We start from the raw sequence: 22,179 nt of genomic DNA on the forward strand, positions 1-22,179 counted from the left end.
GCGGGGAGTTCGGACGTAAGCCCCGATAGGGCCACCGAACGGGTGTCTGAACGCAATGTGAAAGCCCCTTAAGCAACAACGTTCTGTGCAGTAATAAATAATGGGGTCTATGATACAGAACACAGGCTCACACTACTACACTGAGCCATTGTACCATTGCTGAAGCCCCGAGCAGAGCGAGACCCTGAGACTGTGCCGTATTCAAGTGGAACAAAATGGAATAAAAAAATCCTTCATTTTGTCATTGTTTAGCAACAGAGACACTGTAAATATTACCCATGTGGCAACGCTAGGATGCTTGTTTACTTGCAATTTAAATGATCGGGCCCAACCCTGACAAAACGAATGAAAGCGTTGCCTTGGCAACGGAGACAATATACGTCTTTTTATTTCACAGCAAGCCGGAGAACATATGGTTTACTTTTAATGGACGCTTGGCTCCCCATTATCATAATAGCAATGTAAAGATTCAGGCAGAGAGAGAGGAAATTGCGATTAAAACAAAAACATGATCTAGCCAGGCAGAAATAGACTGTACAAAGAAAAATCTTCAGTTTCCTCCCAGTTTTCGTTGGTTTCTCCCAATTACTTCAGGCTCCTTTTATGTCTATGAGGACGGTAAACAAAACACTCGCTCCGAGCGCCGATTCACAAAACCAAGAGCACGACCTCTATAGCCAGCCCCGTCCCGAATATCCCGCGTTCAGAAAGCACCAATATTTGACATCGCCTGCACAATAAATAAGCCGGTCCTCCTTGACACAAGGATCTCGCTTACACATTCACACAAGCTCTCAAGCCACTTTCACATTAAACTAATGAGGCTTAATTTATGCAGAAACCATCGACTCATTAACATTTACTTCTCTGATTGACAATAGACAAAACATTGCTATTTTTGTAGATCTTGCCCCGGAGTAATGTAAGGATTTATTTAATAAGGGTCATAATGATCATCTGCAGGTTGAATGGGAGCAAGCGCTTTACACGTACGAGCCAAGCGCAGAACACGGAAAGGTGACTTATTTATAATCATTGCAGATGAGGGTCCCGAGGTAGATTGTAAAAAGACTAATTAGAGAAATAATCATCTAATCCTTCGGGTGCAGGACATGGAGTAAATCTTCATCATATGCACAAAGATATCGCCGTGTGTTTGAGTTCATTTATATTTAGCAGCCACCGCAGCAGTTCTGCTTCTCGATTGCTGCTGTCACACAGTTTTTGTAGCAGGTTTAAGTGTAAATTTTTGAGCCTCCTCTCTTTTATATTCACCCTTGAGATTGGCCCAAAAACTGCATGTCTGATTCCAGCATCGAGATAGGTCACATGCAACAGATCTGTAGCAGAAAGTCCTGCAGCTGGAAATTGGTTCCTTTCATCTTAATGGGGTGATCTGGTGTTTTATGTGTCAGTGTTAAATAGTAGTTTGCTTTACTAAAGTGTCTAGAAATGAGCGATTTGATGTTCAGGACCCTGGTCCAGCCGCCAGGTCACTATTCCATGGCCCTGTGAACCGCCTCCCACCTACCCGCCTCCGCAGTTCCTCTTTTGATTATCAAGTCTAGCATGATTTAAAAGCTATTTCCTTGCAAAATTAACAGAGTTCAAGAACCACAGCGACTAAAAGTAGCTGTAGTTTTCGGACATTTGCCTAATGATTCTAAACATCCCTGATGCAGATATCTTTTTGATCCCATAGGTGATAACTGGAGTTGGGCAAAAAGATTTTCAGGACCCTGATGTAGTAGCCACATCTGTAGGTTCTTTGTCACCAAACCTGAGCACTGCAAACTTCATACTAAATGCTTGAATACCCTGGGACTCTTCTGAATAGTAGGCCCAATGTGACGTCATGTATGTGTCTCACCGCAATGATGACATTACACCTGCCCTACTTATCAGGAGATGCATCGGAGAAGACGGTAGGTAGGAGAAGGTTTTCATTTCTCTGATCTGGTGTCCACAAACTACACGTGTGGCCACTGGACCAGAGTCCTGCAAATGTTTCTGTTAAGCTCCAGTCAAAACTAACATTGCTCATACAAATTATGGCTCATGCAGACGACCTCATTTTCGGTCCAAGTGCGATACCACAAATCATCAAATCGCACTCAGACCAATGTTATTCTATGGTGCCGTGTGTCGCGCCCAGGGGATAGGGAGGATTCGGCGCCCGGGCCTTGTTGTTAGTCTTGGGGGACGTCGCGGTGGTCAGCTCCCGGGCCCGTACCCTGGGCCTCTCTTTTAAAAGGGTGGATAATTATGTGAAAGTTCGTGATGCCTTCTGTGGTGCCTGGTGAGGCTCACCAGCACTGCGGCATCCCACTGAGGCCAGTGTTAAGGCAGCTTGGGTGGTATAGCTCCCCACAGGTGGAGCTAGGCCTTAAGGCAGCATAGGAGAAGGGATGCAGGGCGGAGGTGACCCAGCCGGGCCAGAGTAAGAACAGGGACAGACAATAGTCACTTCAGTACCTTTTACTGATGGAAATTCAGGCACATCCCGGAGCACTGTAGGGTGAAGGGTGCATATCTGGATCCTCCCCAGTGAGCGGGTATAGGGCCTCCTGTTTCTTGCCTTTGTGTGGTAAGTTTCTGACCTGCCTGGAGCTAGACCTAACGTTGTCTCTGTCCTGCACCGGCTGACTTTGTGGTAGGGCCTTCTCTTGGAGTATACACTCCCAGCTTGCGGGGCCTCCGTGACTCCTGGCTCTGGTACGTATCAGCTCTTGGGTGATCCTGGGACTTGAAGTCTTCCAGGGGTCTCCGGTTGTCTCTACAGGGGGATATACGGCCCTGTAGACGCGGACCCGGTGTCCAGTATACGTTTTCTGGGGTGAGCCTGTACAGCTCCTCTGCCCCCAATGCTACTCACTCCTCTAGCCTTCGGCCTCGCTCGAGGCCCTCACTAGGCTATACACACTAGCGGCAGCTTGCCACGCTTCACAGCTCTTATGGCATCGGTACGCCTTAAGCTCACTATTCTGAGCTACAACTGAGTCTAGCTTGCAGGAGCCTGGTGCGCCACTGGTGAACTGTTAGCTGTGTTCTCTAGACTAGACTGAGCTCCACTGCAGACTGACCTCTCTCAGGCTTCTCTACTGCAGGAACTCTTCAAAGGAACTCACTGCCTAGCTCCACCTTCCCTTTTTATATCCCTAACGGGCTCCCTCTGGTGGTCTGAGGTGGAAGGTGGAGGTGTGTGTATGCTGTGAGGGCCTCTTGTGGAGGAATCCGTTCATGCACCCCTCTAGGATCTGTGGCACTCATGCACAGCAGGGGCGCCACACCGTGCACATGTCCACTTTCTTCCTCGGACTGAATGTTCTGAAGAAAAAAAATTTGCAACATGTACAATTTGCATCCGTAAATCGGATTGCACTCGGCCATGCAAGTCAATGGGTCTGTCAAAAACATCGGACTGCACTTGGATGACCTCCGAATGTGGCCCGATTTTTACGGAATGACAGAATGGAGATGATGGGGACATTTTTTCCCCATCTTCTCCTCATCCGAAAAAAATAGATCACACTCTGATCACAGTCTGATCAGAGAGTGATTAGCAGAATCGGACAGATTTTTTTTGGATGAGAGAAAATATGGTCCTATGATCCTAGCCTAACAGGGGCACCCCTAAAAATTTTGCCTGGCCAACTGTCTCCGAACACAGAAAGAAGGACTGATGTTTGATTTCAACATTACCAACATAAAGCACCCAGTCCTTTGTTTCCACAGTAGATGAACGATTAACAGATGAGGCTGCATGAGGCTTATCCATTCTCCATTGGAATTAACATCCATGCTCAACCAAATCTTCACATTTATTGAAAAATATTAAGATTTGAGAGTCCTCAGTGGTTGATACTTTTTAATGACTAACTGAAAAGATGGTAACAAATTGCAAGCTTTCCAGACTACGCAGGCCTCTTCATCAGGCTAGTATAACAAAATCTGAAGATGCCTGATGAAGAGACCTGCGTAGTCTGGAAAGCTTGCAATTTGTTACCATCTTTTCAGTTAGTCATTAAAAAGTATCAACCACTGAGGACTCTCAAATCTTAATATTTTTCTATCTACTGGCTAACATGGTACAAAGATATATATTTTGGCACGTTTATTGAGGAATAAGGAGAAATTGCAGTTGGCCATATCGATAAGTTTAGGACGGCTTAAAGGGACCATTTGCTACACAGGTTAGTGATTGCATCTTGACTTGCATTTGTTTGGGAATATACATTTTGACAATGCACATGCAGCTTTGTAGCAGTCTGCTGACAATGAATGGGATAAGGGGTTTCCATAGATATCAGTTATATACAGTAGTAATGGTATGGGGTTCATGCTAATAAGAGCCTCTGAGACACAATTAACATCAACAAAGACGTAAAATGGAAGAGGTTAAAGGCAAAGGAAGGTTTCACACAAAATACATGTTTAATCTTCTGTACATTTTTATTACATACAGTTAATGTTTTGCGACCATTTACTTTGATTAACCTTGGTCTGAGTGTTGTTGTCACGGGTGACAGTCATACGGGGTCCGGCTGTAGAAGGTCGCTGCGATTAGCCTTGCAAACATCTTCTTGATCGTTTCCTGATCCCTCTCTCTATTGAACCTAGCAGTGATCCTCACCTTGCTTTGGGATTAAACCTTTAGGACTCAGCGGTGATCCTCACCTTCTTCTGCTAATTGCCACACCCTTGCTGGATCCTTAAATACACTCAGTTTCTCCAGAGAGTTGCTGGTGAAAGAATGTTCTTCTTCTATTCAGGCCTGGAATTCTAGTAGTCGGTTAGAATTTCCTTGGAGTTCCTATGTGGATTGTTGTCATGTTCTCTCTGGTGTCAACTTAAAGCTAAGTGTATTCCCTGGTTTGTTTCCCTTGTGTGTACTTTAGTTTGCAGTGGGCTGACTAGTGTTCAAACCTCCATACCTAGTGCCTAGCTTTATGGTCAGCTAGGGCCAGGTTTCCTGCTCGGTGATAGGTGCAGAACCTATATAGGGTCCATAGTGGAGTCAGGGTTTGTTGTTTGAGCTGTTTAGGGGTCTCCACTCCCCCTTTCCCTACTTGTAGGGCACCCTTCCCTTTTCCTGTCTTTATATGGTTGGTCTTCTCCGTACCCAGCGTAACAGCTGTCCATGTTCTATCCATTTTTTCATGGGTAGCACTCTACTCTACTCAGACCTCCATATATTCTGATTACTCATTATTTATTCTGCCATCAATTATTTAATGATAGCTGCATGACAAAGTAGAATAAATATGATATTCCTAAATTTATTAAGCATCTGAATGTGTGTCCATCCTAGATCTAGTATTGGAGAAAAGTGCAAACATAACCATTGTATAAGACCCTGTACATATGTATAACCAGGGACTGAACGAGAACTGGATTTAAAAAAAAAAAATTGCCTTATGTTGTTATTGGGTTCAAATTGCCAGCAGTAGTCAAGTAGGTTGTGATTAGCAAACAATTATCTATAGCTAAAATGTTGGAACATGAGGCATATCTGGGCTGCCAAATAAGGCCCGGCCCCACTATCAGTATTTGGTCAGTATTCGGTCAGTATTTTTTCTCAGGAGTTGCAACCAAAACCAGGAGTGGGTGATAATGCAGAATTGGTGACTTGTTTCTATTATACCTTTTCTCTGATTGTTCCTCACCTGGTTTTGGCTCCCACTCCTGAGACACATTCACTGGCTACTCAAAGTCAGTGATTTTTTTTGTGCACAAAAAAAAAGTCCAATTTTCATCAGTATTTAGGATGAGTGCTATCAGTGTTTGTTTTTCATCAGTGAATTTTTCATCTGAAAAAAAATGCAAAGCTTCCCCTATCCACTTCAATGTTAATAACGGACAGCACACGGACTGCACAAGGATGGCGACGTGTGTAGACAGTGATTTTTACAAACACAAACTAGTACAAGTGATTTTGATCCATGGCGGATTAAAAATAAACATTTAAATGAAAGAGGAAAAATGGTGGAACTCACCGCTCCTTTAAAGTCCAACGTTTTATTCAAGACATCACATTAAAACTGTGCGCAAGGGAGAGTGAGGCACGTAGGATGGACGGCGGCTGTTTCGAGCCTCTCTGCATTTCAACGGGTCCTGGAAACATTCACAGGAACTTGATTCTTATCCATGAGCTGTTCATTTAAAGAAAAGAAAAACAGCACATTGACCCATGTGGTTTAATGGAACTCTTCACTTTTTACACGGACCCATGTACCCATTTAACTAAACTTGGGACATGTCTTATTCTGATCATATTTTTGTGTACCAGACTTAGCCATGCAGTGTATGAGGCCCTTTTAAACGGATGTCACATGAAAGTCATCTGCGTCTAACGGATTCATTTTTTCAATTAACAAAAATGGGCATGTGAATGATTCCCAACACTAAGAGAAGGGAGGGACAGCAAGCAGCATTATGTTGTATGATCTATGCCTGGTCAGCTAGATATGTGAAGTAGTAAGACAAATTCTGCAGTAACAAAAATACAGGACATCATTAATGAAGACCATGTAAAAAGTTACCTAGAGGGAAGCCATCATTAGAAAATGACCTAATTTTTGAATTTTTTTTGTGAAATAAATATTTTTTACATATCAACAGCTGCTTTTAAAATAAAAAATCTTGTAATTTTCACACTGCCCACTGGGGCTTTTTTAAACTCAGGAAACAACACATGTACAGGAAACAACACATGTAAATATTTGTTATTATTATTTATTGTGCTTTGCTTATATAGTGCTATCATATTCTGCAGCGCTTTGCAAACATTATTATCACTGTCCCCATTGGGGCGCACAATCCAAATTCCCTATCAGTATGTCTTTGGAGTGTGGGAGGAAACCGGAGAACCTGGAGGAAACCCACACAAACACAGGGAGAACATACAAACTCCTTGCTGATGATGACCCAGCGCTGCAAAGCAACAGTGCTACATAGCCACAATGTTCAGACCCAGACCCTATTTTTGTATTGAAGTATCTAGTGAGCATGTGAAAAGGTCATGGTGAAGGGAGGGGGACAGGGTCAGGTTTGACATCACCTACTGTGATTGGTGGACTCTCTGTTATCAGCTGTGTATGGAGGTGTTACCTGTCATTGTCATCCTGCCTCTGCTGATAAGGAGCCTGCTGAAAACTCTTCCTGAAACACGATACAAAAACTTGATATAAACATTAGGTCATTTTCTGATGATAGCTTCCCTTTAACTGTGCAATTAAGAAGCAGATACACAATAAATAAAACATTAAGTGCAAACTGTAAGAGGAATAATGTATTTGATTCATTGAAGTATCCTGAAAAAATTCTATGTTTTTGGGTGCTCATTGATCATTAGAATAGAGGTCCGAAAAATCCCATTGCTTCTTACCGCATGGGGCTGACAAAAACAGCATGATACAGTACAGTGTGGAAGAACAGGGCGCCCCCGGTAAGCACACTGACTGGCTTAACAAACACTAACGATAGCACTGTCAAACACTAGCGATACAAAATAGTATTGCCACCATACAAAAATAAATTAAAATACAATTTACATGTTTTAATTCTCAAATATTTAGCAGAAGTCTTTTTCCTCCACAAGATTTTTCCGATACGAGCTATTACTATGCTAATGGTAAAGACTGTGGACAATTTGTACTGCTAATCTATACCACCATTGAAGTGGAAGAAAATTTTTGGACAGATGGCTTAATTTTCAATGTTATAATAGTGGTACATCTCCTGACACTATGCTAATCAAATATATGGCTGCATTCCACACCACCCTCTCATTTGCATGACCAAGGTACATACTAAGCAATTTCTACTCTTTATGATGCAAATAGCTACTATCTACGAACAAAAAAATGTAACATTATGACAAACGAAACCAGTTTTGCTAGCTTGGCATATTTCTCAGCTGACGATAATGTCTGCCCTTTTCAATTTATTTCAAAGAGAAATGATGTTATTATCTGGTACTAACAAGGTTACTTAAATTAGTTTAATTTAGTAGGTAATGGGGTAACCAGAAGTTAGAAAAGACAAAAGGGCTAGCCTGGATCTAAAATCTCCGAACAGTGTTCATGTGGAGCTACGGAGGAAAAGGGCACATATGACATTCTAATGCCTCCTATTATTATACTTGAAACACCTTACATTTGGAGGTATTTGCATGAAATCTCACTGAATGGCTGTCTGTTTTGTATAATTAAGAATAGTGGATGAATATTGCCTGACTGTCAGATATACAGTAAGGGCTTATTCTCACAGTACTGTTTTGTATCATTGTATGCCAAAAGCAGGAGTGAAACTTATAGAGAAAAACTATGATTGAAAGATTCTGGGTTTTGGAGACACTCCCGGTTTTGGCATACAAATACTGATGAAATACTGATGTGTGAATAAAGCCTTATAAGGTAAACTTGTTGCGGTTTCCTCCAGATCCCGTCAGTAAGTTAGGGTGCTTTCACATTGCGTTCTGTGTCCCCGTCGGGGCATATGTCCTAAAATTCCCTGCAAAACGGGGTCCGGACGTATGCTGTGACGGGGGCAATGGATCGCAGCGGTGACAGCAGAGCGAACGTGCGCTCTGCCGTGCACTTTTTACCGGAGTGTACGCCCACAGGAGGCGGTCATTCAGACGCGATGTATGGCCCCCGTCACAGCATATGTCTGGACCCTGTTTTGCGGGGAATTTTAGGACGTATGCCCAGACGGGGACACAGAACGCAATGTGAAAGCACCCTTATGGATTGATATACACTGAGTGTGTATGGAGGGTGTTAGACTACACTATTGCGTGCCACGAAAAAGATGTACATCGCTGGGAAAGCAAGTAAATCAGTCCAAAGTTTCAACTTTTGGACTCTGCCCCCAATAAAGTGTAGGCATGGCCAGTGGGTCAGATATTAAGAAATAACCCTTGACGTAAAGTGACGCGCCCAGGGGATGGGGACGACTCGGCGCCCGGGCCTTGTTGTTGCCTGATCTCGGGGGATGTCGCGGTGGTTGGCTCCCAGGCCCGTACCCTGGGGTCACTCTTAAAAGAAGGGGGAAGTTATATGGGATAGGGGAATGTTCGCGACGCCACCTGTGGTGTCTGGTGAGGATCACCAGTGCTGCGACAGTCCTCTGAGGCCGGTGTTCAGGCAGCTTAGTTGGTGCGGCTCCCCACAGGTGGAGCGGGGCCTCAGGGCAGCGTAAGTGTAGGGATGCAGGACAGAGGGGACCCAGCCGGGTCAGAGGAAGGATAGGCGCACACACAACAGTTCACTTCAGTACCTTTACTGATGGTGTTTCTGGCATGGTCCAGGGTACTTTAGGGTGAAGGGTGTATATCAGGACTCTCCCCAGTGAGCGGGTGTGGGGCCTCCTGTTCTTTGCCTTTCCTAGATAAGTTTCTGACCTGCCTGGAGCTAGGCCTAACTTGGTCTCTGTCTTGCACCTGCTGACCTGGTGGTAGGGCCTTCTATTGGAGATCACACTCCCTGGTCTCTTGGGCCTCCGTGACTCCTGACCCTGGTACGTAATCAGCTTTTGGTGTTCCTGGGACATATAGTTCGCCAGGGGTTCCAGTCGTTTCTGCTGGATGTAAGGAATCCCTGTAGACGCGGACCCGGTGTCCGGTAAATGGTTTTGGGGTGAGCTGGTTAAGCTCCTTTGCCCCCTATGCTGCTTGCTTACTCCACTCGCCTTCGGCCACGCTCGGGGCCCTCACTAAAGCTTCACCTGGGCGGTAGGCCTCGCTACTCTTCACCGCTCTTTTGGCGTCGGCACGCCCTAGGCTCACTAACTCGAGCTCTCTGAGTCTGGACTGAACTGACTGAGCTCCACTGCAGGCTAGCTTCTGCAGGAGCTCCTCTCAACAGACTGACTACCTAACTCCACCCTCCAGTATATATATCCCTATCCGGGCTCCCTCTGGTGGTCTGAGGTGGTAGGGTGGAGGTGTGTGAATGCTATGAGGGCCTCTTGTGGAGAAGTCTGTCCATGTACTCCTCTGGGATCTGTGGCACCAATGCGCAGCAGGGCGCCACACCAGCAAGCAGTCAGAGTGGGCTTCCATAAGTAAAACCTTTATGAGCCCTCTTACAAAATCATTGGTACCCATAAAAGGCTATGGGTGCTGCTGAATATTTCTCCATACAGCAGTGTGCATAGGCCGGATTACATGTCTGTAAGACACAGACTGTTGTTGGATCAGAATACGGAGCCAGACTGCTGCGTCTCCTGACTTGCGCAAACTGCTTCATTTATGCATTTAGAAAAGTGAATTTATAAAAATGCATGGTGCCTACAGTGAATCATGGTGGTGGTAGAGTCCTTAGGTGAGGCTGTGTAAGGAGGTGGACATGATGTCATGTTCCTCCCTGAAGACAATAATTGTATTGATATAATGTGAATTGTGATGTGCAATGTTGGGTTTGATGGACACAGGTTAAGATAGAGTTAATGTTTGCCTGCATAATGTTGTGCATTGCCATGTGAAATGTAATATGTTCCTATGTAATGAATGATAGAGATAGGTGTTATAATTTTGGCATAGAACTGTGTGAAAGGTTAAGTCTGCCCAGAGGTGTATCTAGGTCTTCTAGCACCCGGGGCAAGAGTTCAGATTGGCGCCCCCCCACCTCACCCGCTCCTTCCCCAGTACACATGCGATTTGCACACTAAGGCCACAGCCCCACTATCAGTATTTGGTCAGTATTTGGTCAGTATTTTTTCTCAGGAGTGGGAGACAAAACCAGGAGTGGGTGATAAATGCAGAATTGGTGACTTATTTCTAGTATACCTTTTGCCTGATTGTTCCTCACCTGGTTTTGGCTCCCACTCCTGTGAAAAATACTGACCGAATACTGACCAAATACTGATAGTGGGGCCGTGGCCTTAGTCACATGTCGACGAGCCGCTATTCCTAATTCTGTCTGAGAGAAGCAGGAAGAAAAGCACGCTGTCACTTGACCATAAGTCTGAAAATCTCTTATGAGTGAAGTGGCCGTGTGATGACTGATGGAATCTGCAAGCAGAGCTGAATCCTGCAGACTTCTGAATTCTCACAGTGCGCACTGCACACTTTCAGGATTCTCTCGTGCCGGCGATTTGTATACATGCAGTCACGTGCTGACTAGACATGCGTGGCCTCACTGAATGAAAATGAATTAAGGGAGGCCGAACACATCTAGTCGGAATGTGGCCAGAACTATATAAATCACATACTTGTGGTGACATGACCATCCACTATTGCCACGCAATGGAGAATCCTAAATGTGTGCAGTGCATGTGATGTGAGAATTCAGAAGCCTGCAGTCACATAGAGTGACTGCAGACTTTCATCTCAAACCTGGACAAGCCCATTAATTATAAAATGAAGCCCTGTAGCCAATCCTGACAGCGTGTAATATACTCACTGTCAGTCACATAGAATGACTGCAGACTCATCATAAACGTGGACAACACGTTTAATGCTCCTAACAAAAATAAAAAAATGTCAGCATCATAAAAAACATCTACACACGTGGTTAAAATTGTTGGTACCCCTCGTTTAATGAAAGAAAAACCCACAATGGTCACAGAAATAACTTGAATCAGACAAAAATAATAATAAATTAAAAATCTATGAAAATGAGCAAATGAAAGTCCGACATTGCTTTTCTGCTTCCACAGAATTTAAAAAAAAATTTAACTGATGAAATAGGCCTGGACAGAAATTATGGTTCTTCTTAACTTAATATTTTGTTGAACAACCTTTTGAGGCAATCACTGCTATCAAACGATTCCTGTAAGTGTCAATGAGACTTCTGCACCTCTCGGCAGGTATTTTGGCCCACTCCTCATGAGCAAACTGCTCCAGTTGTCTCGTGTTTGAAGGTTGCCTTTTCCAGACGGCATGCTTAAGCTCTTTCCAAAGATGCTCAACAGGATTTAGATCAGGGCTCATAGAAGGCCACTTCAGAATAGTCCAATGTTTTCCTCTTAGCCATTCTTGGGTGTTTTTAGCTGGGTCATTATCCTGTTGCAAGACCCATGACCTGCGACTGAGACCAAGCTTTCTGACACTGGGCAGCACATTTCTCTCTAGAATCCTTTGATAGTCTTGAGATTTCATTGTACCCTGTACAGATTCAAGACACCCTGTACCAGATGCAGCAAAGCAGCCCCAGAACATAATAGAGCCTCCTCCATGTTTCACAGTAGGGACAGTGTTCTTTTCTTGATATGCTTAATTTTTCCGTCTGTGAACATAGAGCTGATGTGCCTTTCCAAAAACTTCCATTTTTGTCTCATCTGTCCATAGGACATTCTCCCAGAAGCTTTGTGGCTTGTCAACATGTAGTTTGGAAAATTCCAATCTGGCTTTTTTATGCTTTTTCTTCAACAATGGTGTGCTCCTCGGTAGTCTCCCATGAAATCCACTTTGGATCAAACAGCGATGGATGGTGCGATCTGACACTGACGTTCCTTGAGCTTGAAGTTCACCTTTAATCTCTTTAGAAGTTATCCTGGGCTCTTTTGTTACCATTCGTATTATTAGTCTCTTTGATTTGTCATCAATTTTCCTCCTGCGGCCATGTCCAGGGAGGTTGGCTACAGCCCGAAGGATCTAAAATTTCTCAATATGTGGAACTGTAGTCACAGGAACATCAAGCTACTTGGAAATGGTCTTGTAACCTTTACCTTTAACATGCTTGTCTATAATTTTCTTTCTAATCTCCTGAGAAAACTCTTTCCTTAGCTTCCTCTGGTCCATGTTGAGTGTGGTACACACCATGTCACCAAACAGCACAGTGAGTATCTGTAGCCCTATATACAGGCCCACTGACTGATTACAAGATTGAAGACAACTGTGATGCTAATTAGTGGACACAACTTGATTTAACATGTCCCTTTTGTCACATTATTTTCAGCGGTACCATCATTTCTGTCCAGGCCTATTTCATGAGTTTAATTTTTGTTTAAATTCTGTGAAAGCAGAAAAGCAATGTCAGACTTTCATTTGTTCATTTTCATAGATTTTTATTTTATTATTACTTTTGTCAGATTCAAGTTATTTCTGTGACCATTGTGGGTTTTTTTTCATTAAACAAGGGGTACCAACAATTTGGACCACGTGTGTATATCCAGGTACCTGATAGATGACGCTGTCTCTTTCTCTTCTTCCTCTTGCCCAGACGCTATGATGAGTTTTCTCATCCACAGACGTCTCTGCAGACTTCCATCTTCTCCGTTCTTCTGCAGCACATCCCCACACCATGCCCTGAAAGATATCAGAGTCATTATAATGCTCCTGAATAAAAATATCTGCCCTACGCTGAGCCCCTGAATAAATTATTGCCCATCACTATATTACCTACACAAAATATGACCCCCACTCTGTACCTCTTATGGTACATGCTCTCCACACTGCCGTCTTCTTTCCATACTTGGCCCCCTCTTCACACTGTCCTCTCACATTGTGTCCCCTCTATAGGGCTCAGTCTCTATACTGTGCCCCCTCATCACACTCCCCTTCCTTAGCATACTGTTCCCTCCTGGCTGTGACCTTACACTGTCCCCCCATGCTATCGCCCACCCACTAATCAGTCCCTACTCTGTGCCCACTCACACTTTTCTTCCCCCTTACTGTCTCCTCACACTATTCCCCTCAATAGTCTTCTTAAACGTTTTCCCCTACCTCTTAATATTTCCTCCTCACACATCCCCCCAACTCCCCATACTGTGTCCGCATGCATCCCATTACCCTCGCTTCCCATACTGTGTCTGCACACATTTTCCCCCTCGCCACCAATAATTTGTCTGCACCCACTCCCCACTCGCACCCCACAGATTAAATCTACCCTCCACACTGAATAAATATGGTCCCTGCACAATATGCCCCCTGCACAATTAATAAATAGACCCCTGCACAATTAATAGCCCCCTGCACAATTATTAAATAGTCCCCCTGCACAATAAATAGCCCCCTGCACAATAAATACCCCCTGCACAATAAATACCCCTCCTGCACAATTAATACCCCCATGCAAAATAAATAACCCAACTGCAACATCATCACACACACCCAGAAACCCCATTTTTCTGTAGCGTGCAGGGGCACAGAAATTGTAGTACTCGCCCATGGCTCCTGCCCTGGGCACCGTTACAGCTGAGTGAGTGCTGCTGGTGTCGGGGAGCAACATTTCATTAATGGTATCAGGAATTCACAGATGTACTGCTCTATAGTCAAACAGAAGATACTGCCATCACTACGTGCCCGTGGTAGACGTGCACTTTTCCAACATGACAATGATCCAAAACACATCTGTTGCATTTCTGAGGAAGAACAGAGTGAAAATGATTCAGTGGCCAAATGACTCCTAATCTGACCCAAACCAAACACCTATGGGAAATTCTGAAGAGACGAGTGGTCATCACTCTTCATCCAGCATCCAGGCTCTAAAAGAGATCACTCTTTAAGAAAGGAAAAAAATTAAGTGAGATATTGATTAAAATTTTACTCTTCAAAATGGGGTGTACTCATTTATGCTGAGCACTGTTTGTGCATGTGTGTATGTGTATATATACAGTAGGTTTATATATATCATATGTACAGAACACGTTGAGATTATTAGTCTGTAGAGATGAGCAAAGAAATTTGATGCAAATCAAATTTGTGTTGAATTCTATGAACTAGGTCCTTTGAAATTTAAAGAATTTGAGGTTCAATTTGCATGAATCTCCCAAAAACGCCTGTCAACTAGAGATGAGCAAACCCAAACTGTAATGTTTGGTGTACGTACCGGACCTGAACTCTGAACATGGACTTCTACTGGAAGTCCGTTTACAGGAAAGAGAGATTTGCCATAATGCCTTGCAGCTATCGCATCACATGGTATAGTACAACCAATCAAGAGTAACTATCATAGCCTGTATAATAGCCAAGGCAGGGAATGCAGTAGTCATTTTGGGGGAATTTATGATAGTGAGAGGAAGTCAGGGTTCACATCTCAGCAACAGAGATAAAAAAGCAAAACCCTAAAACATTGGAGAAATACTCCAGATGTAATGTGTTGTCCAACTGGAGCAGTGAAAAATATGAGTGTAGTAGTTTGTGCCTAGAGGGCGTGGTCTTGCTCCATACAAGCCTGTGGAGCAAAGCCATGCCCACTGGACAAGCTCTGGCCGGGAGTATATGTAACGCACGGTCCCGGCTCAGAAATTGGCAAATCCCAGCAGCACACACTACATGCACTGGGGGGATTCATAAGTCACACAGAGCGATTGCAGACTTATCGATGTGGACTGGACAACCCCTTTAATACAGAGATTGAATTTGAAGGTTGATAGAAAGATAGGAGAAGTGTCTCAGCACCAGTACCAGACTCAATGTGATTGATCAGTGATAGGATGTATCTGTTTTGCTGCATTTCATATATAATTATACATTTTTTCTTCATTCTTAATGCACTACAAAGCAGCAGCAAGCCAGAAGAAATTTTTTTTGCAGGACAAAAAAATTAAATTAATGTCAAAGACTGTATGCTTGCTTAACAAAAATGACTGTGCTGATTTTTTGCATCTCTTGTGCAGTCTTTTTTGTGAAGGAGTAAGGCATGGTTTTTTAAAATGCAAAAGAAAATTTCCCTAAATCCAGACATTTAACTACTTAAATTGTGCGCGTCGCAAACTATTTTTTTCGCGCATTTATGTTACTAGTCAAACTTGACATCTGTACATGGCACACCGATACAGCATAATAATAATACACACTTATGTGCCTTATTGCCAATGCTGGCATTTTGGACTTGTAATAAGGAATGTTATGTAAGTACATCTTTTTAAGACAGGTGTTACATTTTGGTAAAATACTTAGAAAAAGAAAATGTTAAAAAATATAGACATTTAATTGTCTGTCTGTTTTTGCATATCTGTTTTACTAGTCCAATTTTGCAACCATATGCAAATAACCTATACTACGGCCTGCTGGAATATTTTGTTTTCTGTATGTGTACCTATCTACCTAACATTTCTTGTTACATCATTTTTGGCAAGCATTGGATAATGGAGATTGAAAAGATTGTCAAAAGTAAACTATAGTGTTGTACAAAATGTATGGTAAAAGATAAAGGGGTAATGGATAGGGTATTGTAAAAGAAATAATGCAATACCATAGCTAAGAATGTAGGAGCCATTAGCAGCATTATAAGCACCACCACCACTGGCGACAGTCATCCAGGCAGTAATACTACCAAATGAAGGTCAGAATATGCCTAGTTTGTCTCTGGCAAGGATATTAATGGGGAGGAAGCATAGGGCTTTATGGAGTATATGCCACATCACTTATCTTGGCATGATGTTACCTATGACAGCGACACTGTCAGTTTGATTCCGTGTTTTGCACAGATCGATCAGCCTGATCGCAAATAACTAAAAGGGATAATTTTTGGACCATTTTTTAAATAAAAAAAAACATGAAAAGTCTTGTCAGTGCACTGTTATTAAATGTACTATTGGTTAGTAATGGATTACCATCCATTTTTATAGTGAGGTCAATCTGACATAAATAAAGCTATGTCTGTATTAGCACACTGTGTCTATGCACTTAGCCCACAGGCTACATCTGGAGCTTTTAATAACATATACTGTAACATGTCCATAAGACAGAGGACAACATTTTGGGGTTTTGGCCTCAGTCTTGCAGGTGTATGACTGCACACAGTTTAACTCTATAGGAAAGTATAGTAAACTGTACTTTCCTACACAGAGGGCTGCTGCAAAGAAATGTATACCACACGGGTCAGTGTGGTGGACGGATGCCTTGGCATCCATCCTGACTGTGACCGCTGTCAGCCGTATACTTCCTGTGCATATGTGCCCAATTACTGGGTACAAATGCGATGTGTACCTACCCTTAAAGAGCTTGAACGAGACTGGGTCCAGTCCTAGGAGACCTCAGTGTTACATTCGTCTTTTCACGGCAATTGGAGACTTGACAGTTTTTGGAAAAATTAGTCGAACCCGGTAAGTTCAAAATTCCAAAGATTCGATCATCTTTTATTGTCAAACAAATAAGAGTACAACTTTCATGAAATGACTGAATATGTTTCATACCAGTATGACAGTGGAAATAGTCTTGAATGTTACTTACAAAGCCATAGGTGGTGCTGAATTGCATGATATTCTCCTTCTTGCTCTCTAATTCCTGGGTTTTCTTGAAGACCAGCATCTTAAACCCTTGCTATTGTTTGTGTACACATTAACACATCAGAGGGCAGCAGGATGCTTGAAGCCATCACTCAGCCTTATCACCAACACAAGCAGTTCACACTTTTTTCCTGTACCTGCACACCTGTCCCCATGATAGCATCAGCCTTACACAAGCCAGGTAAGAGGTTCCTATTGAGGAGGCCGCTTATCTCAGCCGGAGTGTTTGTTTTGCCTGGATGTCTGTAATGAAACAAAGAGGATTTAATCATGTTAAACAAAAGAACATTCTGAGGCCTGGAGTGGGTGGACAGGGAATGTTTATGTTCTTTTCACTAAGTTCGGGTTTCAAACCCCCTTGTTCTTACCTTAGGCCTGAAATTTGTGGGAGCCTTCACCTCGCTATGTTGTGACAGGTGCGTCCTGCTAAGCTTGATGGACCCCTGACATTGTTACATGGGTGAATGCTCTCTTTGTACTATAACGCCATCAAATAAGTTTTAGAAGATTCTTAGAAGAAATCCCAAAGTAATGGCGGTAAAACCTTAATGATTTCAATATCAACATACGGATGGGTCAAAGCTTTTGTCATTGGGCATAAATCAGTGGGATATCGTTTTCTCTGTGGTTCCATACCATGAGACTGGAGGTGGACTTTTCATCTATTTTCCACAATTTGGAGGTTCAGTGAAAATACTTGTCCTAAGGGCTCTTAATCATTCGCACAATCATATTTTCGGGCTGAATGCTGTCCGTGAAAAAAAAAAAACGGACAACATGCACTCATTTCTTCCGTAAATTGGATGAGGACTTCAAAAAATCACATAGCAAAAAATCAGATGCTATACGGAGCCACAGTACATCATCCATTTTTTACTGATACATTGCAATTCTGAAACATGGGAAACTGTTAGACTGTGTGCACATGTTACATTTTTTCTGTGTTTTTTTTTTCTCAGCACAGATTTGTCACAAAAACTGAAGACCAGCGAAGTGAATGAGAATCCTAAAGTCTCATGCACACGTTGCTTATTTGTGACTTGTAGATTTGGTGAACATTTAAATCTGCAGCATGTTAATTCTTTTAGAGTTTTTGCTGCAGATTTCACCCATTCTAATAAGTGGGGAAAATCTGCACCAAAAATGCAAGTAAAAAAAGCACATTTCACTATTGGGTTTTTCTGCTAAAAGATGCTGAAATTTCTGCACCAAATACTGTGTGCACATACCCTAAACAGTCTTCTAAATGATTAAAGGCTGCAGTCTTAAAAAAAAGTGGACTGCACACAGATGGCAAGTGAGAAAAAAATCGTCCCAAATGTAGCGACAGCATATTGGTAAGAAAAATATTCATAACTGTTTAAGAGTAACTAAACTTTCGTGTTGCCTGTAGATCGGTTGCGCTCCATCTACTAAGGCACCCACTGATCGCTCAATATACCCGGAACAGTACGCAGCTCATGAGACAGGAGCGTGAACAAAGAGCGGAGTGTAGATTCCATAGAAAGCTCAGGCTTGGATATTTGACAAGCTCCTGGCTTTTCACTTCAAGCAGAAAAATATGGTCACTGGAGTTTTGGCAGCTGAGTCTGAGCAAGTGCGACCACCACTACTATAGACTGTGATTGGAGAAGTGGTCACCCATGATGATTCTATGGTGGCTCAGTGATTAGCACTGTAGCCTTGTAGCTCTGGGATGCAGAGTACAAATCCCACCAAGGACAACATCTCCAAGGAGTTAGTATGTTCTACCCGTGTTTGTGTGGGTTTCCTCCGGGTTCTCCAGTTTCCTCCCACATTCCAAAGACATACTGATAGGGAATGTAGATTGTGAGCCCCAATGGGGACAGCGATGATGTCTGTATAGTGCTGTGGAAATAGTGGACTTTTATAAGTGAGTAAAATGCATAAATAATTAATGCTCTATTCAAACATCAGTCCAATCATACATTTATCACCTATTATGTGCACTGATGACATATGTTGTTTATAAGACAACCCCTTTAATGTCCAAAATGCAATTAGTTTGTCCTTTTGACTTTAACCGCTTTAGTCTGGGGTCATACAACCGTATTTTCTCTCATCCAAGAAAATCGGTCCTATTATGCTAATCACAGTCTGATCAAACTCTAATCACAGTATGATCCAATTTTCTCAAATGAGAAGATGGAAAAAAAAATCTCCATCTTCTCCATTGTGCCAGTCCATGAAAATCGGACTGCGATCAGTTGTCATCCGATCACAGTCTGATTTTTCCCACGGACTTATAGACTTGCATGGCCAAGTGTAACTGAATATCGGATTCATCTCGAGTATGCTGCAATTTTTTTCCTCAAACAGACTGTTAAAAATTGGATATGTGCACAGCCCCATAGAATAACATTGGTCCGAGCGCAATCCGATGTTCTTTCAGATCAAACTTGGACTGATAAAATTAGAAGACGGTCGTCGCACCTGCCCTAAAAGCGTTTTTTGACTGCAAAACAAAACCCTGATGTTGGCTTGGAAGTGGTGGTCATCTTCACCCTTGTAATCACTAGACTTGTATGTGTAGAGGAGCAGTGTATCCAGGGCTTATTACAATGGCACGAGGTGTACATAGGCATTTCTTTCAGGTAATGAAGTGCTGGTGTGATCTGATGGCTCCTGACAAGGAAGCACACAATGTGTTATAGTAACAATGCCTGGGGCCGTTGTCTTGGAGAACATGCCCTGGGGCATCAGGCAGGTGTGCATTCACCATGGATGGGCTTAATCAGGAGATCCCTAATTACATCTCTGTTGTATGGAGTTGTCCTCAGTTTCCTGTGACCAGTCACTTCTTCCCCCTCTGGCTACTTATCCCAAAATGCCAACCACATTGATTTACAGGTAGATTCCACTGTAATCTCTGACCGCAGCGTTACATAGCTCCGCTTTATACTGCTAGATTGTGTTGTATCTCGGCACTGAAGTTCTGTTTTAATTTTTCAAATGAGGTCATTAGGGAATTACAAGGTTAATGATGTTTTCATTGGGGTTAAGTTCCAGGCCAGGTTTCTATAAGCAAATATGTCTGCATAAAATACGATCAGAATACAAAGAATCATATGGAATAAGTTTGATTTCATAAGCTATCTTTTGCCTTGAAGGACCTGAAACAATGGCTAGTGAAATTCTAGAATGGCAACAAAGTATTAGCTCCTTCCGCATCAGCCATGTGTACTGTAAATCTGTCACACTGTGCGGTTTCATGTACAAAATGGAACATCAGGTAATAGTGACGTCGATAAATGCACTTCTGAGTTGTCGCTGCATTTATTAAAGTGGTTGTCAACTACTGGTTGTCCGTAATAGCTCCAGAATGCTGCAAAAAATAATAAAAATACATACATATATTCTGAGCCGCAGCTACTCCTCTAATTTCCCCATGTTGTCTCCAAGTGACCACTGCAGCCAATCAGCAATTGCATACACAGAATAGTCAGTGGATTTTCAGCAAAGAAAAAACACAGCATTTATGCTACATGGGAACATGTCATTAAGATGTATTTACATGGGCCTGCTGTGAATGAGTGGAATCTAAACCACACTATAGACTGAAATTTACCTGAAAATTCAATTAAAGGGGATTGTCCACCTTTGGAAACTTTTTTTTTTTCAATTAAATGCATGTATTTGGTGCTACAAATCATTCTTGGCATTGGCTCGCATTGAAAATTTTGCACTATTTGCCTTCTACAACCTCAGTGTTTTTCTATTTCTCAAATAAGTGCATTTAAAGGGGGTGGTCAAAATGCAAATTCATTTTCACCCTGAACCCCTACCTATTCAGTGTGATAATCTAAACTTTTTTTCTATTTACTTGAATTAAAAATTCCCTATCCTTCCCTACTTTTTTTTTTCTTACACCTTTTTTGATGACACTTTACTTGAGAATCCCTAGTGCATAGTGGGATACTCAAACGAAGCATCATCAGCAGAGGATATGGTCACTGCCATAGCCTCTGCCTGAAATTCAGTGTCATCAGTAACTGTTGTTTCAGGGGCTGGGCTAGTCCCTGCCTTTTGTGCACAATGACAGTGCACTCTCTCACCAGCTTAGATCAGTAGTAATGGGCCGACAACAGAGCGCACTGTTAGTGTGTGTTGTAAGACTACCCAGTGTGCAGAGGCAAGTGACATCGCTGTGTGACAACTACTGTAAGAGATGTATTCTAGTCATTTTGGTTATCAAAGAGCTTTTACAGTACAAACCCCATCATTACAGTATATACAACCAAACCCTTCAGCCAAGATGAAAACAATTTCTTAAGGCAAAAGTATTGTGATCACAGAGTTGCAGAGCTTCTCATTATGCTCTGTTTTACGCCTCATCATTTCAAGATCTCTGCTTGCAGCCGGCGAATCAAAACTTCTTTTTTTTTTTTTTGCTACATTCAGGAATTGAAAACACAACTAGATGTGACACCATAGACAACTTTCCATTATTTTATAAAGTCTTCTCTTACTACACCCATCAGCTGGATCAAAAGTGGACACCCAGAAGATGACCCGTATACAAGAGCAGCATACGGGCCCTCTGCAGACCAATAGCTCCTCATAATGCACAATTCCACCTGTTTTGGAGCTGGAAGTGGCCCCCTTACCTCTTTGGCCCTTGCACGGCTGCAGAGGTTGCACCAATGGTATGTCCGCCCCTGAGCTGGATAGGACTTATTTTACCAGGACCTAAGAGAGGAAGAATTAGGTGACTACCAGTGGCAATGACACTGCTATTTAGAAGGGAAAGTAGGAATTGCACAGCTTAGAACTTCCTAGAGCCGGCAGATGTTGGGGGCCAGTTTGGCTATTCCCATTTATATAGGATTATCAGTGAATCCAGTTATTAAAATCCAATAAATTTGCTAATTATTTGGCCAACTTAAAGGGGTTCTTTAACAACAAAACAGTTTTTATTTTCATGACCCATCAATAAGACAAGTAATAAAATCAATTAAAGTGTGGATCGAGCTTTGT

Source organism: Phyllobates terribilis, unplaced genomic scaffold, assembly GCF_046119375.1.
Source record: "Phyllobates terribilis strain yellow unplaced genomic scaffold, ASM4611937v1 Scaffold_7__3_contigs__length_470593459, whole genome shotgun sequence".
Classification (NCBI taxonomy): domain Eukaryota; kingdom Metazoa; phylum Chordata; class Amphibia; order Anura; family Dendrobatidae; genus Phyllobates; species Phyllobates terribilis.